Raw genomic sequence first — 7,566 nt, 5'->3', positions numbered from 1 at the left:
TTCCCTTAAGGGAAAAATTCCCAATTAATCCCGACATACCCAACTAATTTCCACATAGTTACCCGTTACACGATAAATCCCCAAATATTCACTAAGTTCCTAGAATACCCCTAGGCTCATCCCGAGCCAGTTATTAAACCCTGTTGTGAATATTCCCCTAATTCGCTCACTAGGATCGCCTCGAGTCGTATACTGCAAATATATCAATATAATAATGTTGTCCCAACCATTTAACACATATAATCGAATTTATGCCCTCAACGGGCCAAAATTACAAATATGCCCTTAAAAAAGACAAGAACGGGCTTACATGCACATTTAATACCCATAAACATGCATATAAATATATTCATATTATCATATAAATCATGTTGCCACATAGTCACGCATTTAATCAATAAATCACACATATATCCAATTATTCCCTCCCGGCATGCTAATCAAGGCACTAAACCCTATTAGCATTTTTGGGACGTTACAAAATGTGTGTGTTTTATGACCAGTTTGTTATAAAGGAATAGTGGTTCAATGCTTCGACAACCAAATTTTCAACAAACTTTGTGATAATTACACTAAGATACAATTCAAGTCGAAAGACATTTTACTTTATGCACTAATGCAATGGTTTCTATAGAGAGAGCAATTATTTAATCAAGTGTTACAAAAAAAAATATTATTTAATCTGGTGGGGGAATGTTAGATTAAATAAATGTGAAAAAATAAGTTTGTCACATTTTGTAACATAATTTGAGAGTTACAAATAAGTGGGACAAATGTGTGTGTCCAAATTTGTAGCATACTTTTGGGAGTTACACATCTTACAAAATCAATAACCATTTGCAACCTCCAAAAGATTACTTATTAATGTGTAAAATAAGAGTTACATATTTCCAAATTGAATTTCATGAGTTATTATGTTGAATAGCAATTGGAGATATAATTTTGACTCCCATTAGACGAATGGAAGTTACAAAATCAAAAGGGAAAGAGTTTGGATGTTTTTGTGGCAAAGTGCAAAACATTATAAGTGCTCTAGGTTGTGGCCTAAAGTGTCCTAGCCCGCGACCTAGAATGGCTCACGTCGCGGCCTAGGGCGCTGATATCCAAATCGCATTTTGCATTCTCAACAATTTGAACATTTGGAACACTTCAAGTAACTCCCAAATCTTCCATTTAATTCCATAAACACATAATTTAACATTGGTAACAACCAAGGAGATTGGTGGAATTTGTAATTCAAAGTATATCTCAAAACTCTATAAATAAAGACCATTTGGTCACTTGTGAATATAAGTTTTTCATCCATTTTAGCACTTGGCTGAAAAATAATAAGGCTTGATAATTCCAGAGAGTTATTTCCTAAACTTGAGAGTCCTTTAGTCTAGTGATCCCCATTACTCTTCACTTAAGGTTGTGTAAGTGTGAGAATTTTCTTCTTTATTTTTGTTGTTTATTTGTAACTTTTGTTTTGAGTTTATATTAATCTTCTTCTCTTATTCTATATTGTCTATATTTATTTGTATTTTAAGCATAGTCTTGTAATTTTATTTTACCAATCACCTTGTCCAATTGTATTCTTGTCTTGAGTTGTAATTTTAGTTTCTATTATTCCATTGAACTTATAATATTCTCTAACATCTTATTCCATCGAGCTAGTCGTATATTATGCTACCAAGTTGAATGGTTCTTTCACACTCTTCTTTCACTAGTTGTTTTGATATCGAAGACTTGGCAATTTCACCTGCTGGACTTAAAATCCGAACTAGCTTTCACCTTAGTTGTGTTAGTTACTTATGTGAATTTTGGGTGTAACAACTTTATATATCTATATATATATATATAATAAAAAATGAAAAACAAAATTATGTACCTCACTTATTAAAATTTAAATTTTGATAAAAACATAAAAGTTAAATACAATCTCAAATATAAATTTATAAAAAAAAATTAATTAAAAAGTACAATAAACATACTTTTATATTGTATGATATTGTGTTGTTATATAATTTTTAGAGATTAGAAAGACTTAATTAAATTGAAAAAAATAAAGTTTTAAATCTATTGAAAATGGGTGTTCTAACTAAGCCTAAACTTTTTTATAAATATAATTTAGTCATTATACTGTAAATATGTAATCATTTTTCTCTCCAAAAAGATATATAATAATTTTTTTTAAAAAAGAAAAGGTCTATTGTGTATTTGTTCATTCATGCTAGTAAATGTAATTACACTATATCTACACTAACATAATAAAATAGAGAATGCAAGATAGGTATATATCTTTTGGTGGAAACAAACCCTTTAATACCATTTGTATCTTTTTGACTTTTTTTCTCTTTTCTTTTCTTGCGATAGAGATAGAGAAAGCGTTGCTTCGTCCATATGGACTTGTTTGGCTAAACTTATATTTTTGGCTTTGAGATTATCAAAAGTTCTTTCTCAATAAGCTACAAATATTAGCTTCCCCTCAAGTATTTTTAGAGTCAAAAGTTAAAATGTATTGGAAATCCAATCAAACTCTTAAAGTGTTTTTAAGCTTTAAAAGGCCAAAAGTGACTTTTAAAAACCGACCAACTAAGACCTATATGTAGAGCAAAGAAGGTACTTTCTTCTTCATCTTTCTCTAATAGATGTGACATCATTTCATTTTATACATGCTTACAAGTTGTGGGATTCATGTTTAAGCACTAAAATCCATTTTATTCATTCAAATATGTTTGTGTACATATAATATTAAATATTTTTTAGTAAATAATATTAGATGTTATACCATATTCTTGGCAATAATAATAATAAAAAACATAGGATAAACTACAATATCAATGAATAATTAGACATGGTTCTTTTTTTATGTATTATTTTTTTCTCTTATTTTATTGATTATTAATAGTAGTTGTAATTACATATATGTCATTGTTCTTTTGTCTTTTATACAATTTTTTTTTGTTAAATTTATATAAAACTATGTTTATTTAAAACAAAATTCATGCTACTACTAAAATAGGTAGTAATGATTTTTGTTTTTTTTTTCTTTAGAGTATATAATGACTTTGTTTATATAATTCACTTTTACAAAATTAAACAAATGTCATTTTGATATAAAATTGCCACGTGCAATATTATAATAGTATAAATATAAAATTGAAGAATAAATGGTATTGCAGATGCAAAATTGGTGATGCATTGCTAAAATATAACTCACTTTACAAAAATATTGCTCTAATGGTGCGCCCAAAACTATGCTAAATTTAGTACATACTAAAAATTGTGTCAAATTGAGCACACAATATAACATAATTCATATTTTGCATCACCATAAATATTATATATTTTTTATGTACTTTGATGTCATTTTTATTAGTTTATTATTATTATCTATCAACATTAGATGTTAATTTTTTACCTTATTATTTTGTTATTATCTTTAACTATCAATAATAAAATATAAAAGAAAATTATTTTTTTTATATAATTTCAAAAAGTATCAAATAAGCATTTATGAAATATTAATTTTTGCATCATCTTTACCGTTATACATTGGAACACAGTGCTAAAAATGGAATCAAATGTATCACACATTGATTTTTTGCCAAATATAACACAATATTTAGATAGGACTTATACCTTTTTAGACCTTATGTTTTTTCCCATTACTCGTTTAGACCGCGCGTGTTTTGCTTAATGAATTTTTAGACCATTCATTTATAAAAATGGTAAAAATACCCCTCTGGCACTAATTTTGGTCAACAAAAAATTTACTATTTCTAAAATACCCTTGCACTTAATTTTTTATTAGATTTTAAAATACTTTTAATGCATTTCTTTTTTCATAAACAAAATAAATAATAATTTAAATTAAACAAATTATATTAGATTTTCTTTTTCTTTCTTTTTTCTTTTGTTGTTCTTTCGTTCTGCTTCTTCCTCTTCTTCTTCTCTGTCAAAGCTAGTAAGCCCCAAGCCCAGGTCCGGCGAGCTCCGCCTCTTAGTCTGTCAAGCCACATACCTATATGGTCCATCAAGCCTCGCACCCAGCTAGCCCATCGAGCCTCACACCCTGGTTCATTGACCTTTTGCAACCCCGTGTCAAACCCAGATCCACTTTCTCCCTCCCAAATCTTTCTCCTCTAATTGCCACAATTCGCGACCTCTTTTGGATGCCCCAGTTCGACTCACAAGCAGGTAAATAACAAAACCCAAATAATTTTTCTTGTTTGATAGCTTTTCTTGAAATTAGATTTAGTGAAACTATTTTCAAATATGTGTTTGATGTTGGATACTAACTCATTTTTCATATCTTTTTCTATTCAGATTTTTGTTGGAGGCTGAGTTTCTAGATCTGATTTTATTTTATGATTAGTTTGCCTTTGGACTCTATGTATGGATTTGGGTGTTACATTTTTTAATTTGAATGATCATTTGAGATGTTGAAACTTGAATTGGGTTTTGAATTGGGATCATTTGAGAAGAATAAGAAGAGGAGGAGGCTCAGTTTATGTTATAATTTGTTTAATTTAAGTTCTTTTTTATTTTGTTATTAAGAAAGAAAATACACTAAAAGTATTTTAAAATATAATAAAACATTAAATACAAAGGTATTTTAAGAATAGTTAATTTTTTGTTGACTAAAATTAGTGACAAGGGCTTATTTTTATAAATAAAGAGTCCAAAAAAATATAAACTTATTTATATATCAAATCCCATTTGAGATGGTCTTAGCCTAAGGGTGACAACTAGACAAAAGTTACAAGTTATGACTTAATGAAAGACATCAATGGAGCAAGGAATGGGTGACTTGTCACCAAATGTAACTCAACCAATATCTACGTCCCAGTTAAAATAAGAATAATAATATGTGCACTAAAAATTTGTACCCAAACAATACGCACACTAATGTGGCAGTACTTTTTAAAATAATAGGTCTTAATTTTAATAAATATAATTAGCTAAACTAGTTTGTACGTAACTGTGTGTAATATTTAAGTGCATATTTCACGTATTATTCCTCTTAAAATAAAATAAAAATATAAGATTCCTGCAATGCAGGAGTTGCCCCATGCCTCCAAACTGTTCGACGAAAGTTCCAAGCTTAAACCATTAAATCATTCTCTCTGATCACACCCTCCTCCAGCTTCGTTCAATCTCCGTCACCGTTTGCATCACCGGTTCAATACCTAAACCAATATTTTTCATGAATTATATTAAGATCTATGTATTTGGTTCGCATTTGGTTCTTAATTTTTTTGTTATTATTATAATCTGAAAGTTTTAAAAAAAAAATTACGAGTTTTGATATTGGTTTAGGTTGGTGACACAATTCGGAACGATGAGTGTGGTATTTGAGGGCTACGAACGCCATTATTGCGAGCTTTCGTCCAATATTTCCCAGAAATGTACGGCTGCGTCATCACTAAATGGAGGTAAAATGAAGATGAAGATTTTTCTTTTCCTCTCCCGTTTATGTTTTCTGAGTTTTTGTTTTTGTGTGTGGTGGAATATGGTACATTTGATCACAATTTGCAGAGCAGAAAAAGCAGAGGATTTCAGAGATAAAAAATGTGTTTGATGATGCTGATAATTTGGTACATTTTATTTGGCTTCAATCTCTTATTTACCTTTATGTTTGGAAGATTTTGCATATATAAATGTGTGTGTATACAAAGATTAGAATTTGATGCATTTAAACGCAGCTTAGGAAAATGGATCTTGAAGCTAGGAGTTTGCAGCCAAGTGTAAAGGCAATGCTTCTTGCTAAGCTAAGAGAATACCAAACCGATTTGAACAATTTGAAACCCGAAGTTAAGAAGATCTCATCATCGAATCCCAGTCAAGGAGCTCGAGAGGAGCTATTGGAGTCTGGAATGGAAGATGATTTCTCGGTATATATGTGTAAACAACCCTCTTTTTACTCTTTCTTGCTTTTTCAATTTCTTGCAGCATTTATGATGGTTGTTTGAAAATTCATAGTATCTTCATTGATTGGCTGTTTGTTAATGACCATGTATAGCTTCTAAAAGTTTGGTTGTTTTCTTTGCTATTGTGATCAAATTAGAGATGATGTTTTGTTTTCTTGGTAAAAAAGTTATATCGAACAAGAAAGCATTCTCTCAAGTCTCTAAAAAATGGAAACAAAAGCAATTTCTTTTTTTCTTGTAATGCACATAAAGGATCCATATCTTTCCTTACCAGTTGGTTCAGGTATCTATATTATTTTGTGTTTGTTTTGTTCATGTGCTGTGTGTGTTCTTCTTGTTCTTATGAAGTGTCGGTCGTTCCTCTTTTATTTCTTTCGGATACTATTGTGGAGACTGATGAGTGATGATGAGGACAGGCTTCAAATGGCCATAGAGGAAGATAGTTGATGACAACTAAGAGATTAAATCAGTCCAGTGACAAGATAAAGGAGAGTAGAAGAACAATGCTGGAAACAGAGGAACTTGGTGCATCTATTCTCCAAGATTTGCATCAACAGCGTCAATCTCTACTCCATGCCCACAAAGCAGTATGACTTCTGTTTAGCTTCTTATATTCATCTCGTTTTACTCATCTTTTTCTGGGAGCTGATTAATAAGCCAAGCAGTTGGTTTGCTTATGTCATGATTGGGAGTTCTATTACTCTAAGGTTGCTGATAAACATGTTTATCATGTTTCTTATAAATTATAGAATTTCCCACCACAGTAAGGAAATTTAAACTTGAGCTTAGGGAGTTCCAACATCTGAGCGATGACAATAGAAATTAAAAATCTAGTCAATGGTGAATTTTTTTCATGTTTAAAAACTTTCTTACTTATAATAAAATACTAATAAACTCGTGTAACAAGATTATCAAGGCAAAAAAATTTGTTAATCTTCTCCTCTGTTTGCAGCCACGGACAGAGCCACACAAGGACGAGTGTGATCAGTCCCACTTGGAATTTATTTTTTCTTATTGACAAATATATATATAGTTAAATATAATTTTATTTTGTATATACCCATATCAGTTATTTTCTTTTATAGCTTGCCTTTTACTTAAATTTCTCACTTCGTCTCTTGCAGCTCCATGGGGTGGATGACAATATCACCAGGAGTAAGAAGATACTAACAGCCATGTCAAGAAGGATGAACAGGAACAAATGGCTTATTGGGTGTATAATTGCAGCTCTAGTACTTGCAATAATTTTTATCCTTTACTTTAAACTTACTCATTAGGAAGTCGTAACAAAATTTGTTTTTATCTTCATCATTTACTTTGAACGTTCACATAGCAAGCCGAAGCTTGTTTAAAACATGGCATGTTTCTTGAATTTGTTGAATAAGTTATCTTAACCATACACATTCTCAGCTCACTTAATGTTTTAGCCCCCCAATTTCTTTAAGTAAAGCCCATGAACTTTAAAAAATTATTCGTAATCCGACCATCCGATTAGATCATGCGGATATAGTTGGCCCAGTGGAACTTATTCTTCTAGGGTTCGTGAGAGATTTCTAAGTGGATTCTCTTCCTTTTCTAATCAACCATATATATTTTATTAGTACTAGATTATAAAGTTTTATTTATAGAATTTATTAATTATTTTTATTAA

General features: G+C 30.3%; 1 long non-coding RNA gene and 1 pseudogene across 1 annotated transcript; both read left to right on the top strand.

Annotated features, from left to right (window-relative positions):
* The first annotated feature begins 3,897 nt into the window (after positions 1 to 3,897).
* Positions 3,898 to 4,598, top strand: LOC133829079 (uncharacterized). The gene is made up of 2 exons (XR_009891512.1): positions 3,898 to 4,182; positions 4,312 to 4,598. It is a non-coding gene; the product is annotated as an uncharacterized LOC133829079 (long non-coding RNA).
* A 608-nt stretch (positions 4,599 to 5,206) lies between these two features.
* LOC133829078 (vesicle transport v-SNARE 13-like) lies at positions 5,207 to 7,314 on the top strand (annotated as a pseudogene).
* Positions 7,315 to 7,566: the final 252 nt, after the last annotated feature.

The sequence above is a fragment of the Humulus lupulus genome, chromosome 4 (genome assembly GCF_963169125.1).
Source record: "Humulus lupulus chromosome 4, drHumLupu1.1, whole genome shotgun sequence".
Lineage (NCBI taxonomy): Eukaryota > Viridiplantae > Streptophyta > Magnoliopsida > Rosales > Cannabaceae > Humulus > Humulus lupulus.
The sequence above is the reverse complement of the archived record's forward strand: the minus strand, read 5'-3'. Positions and strand labels throughout refer to the sequence as shown.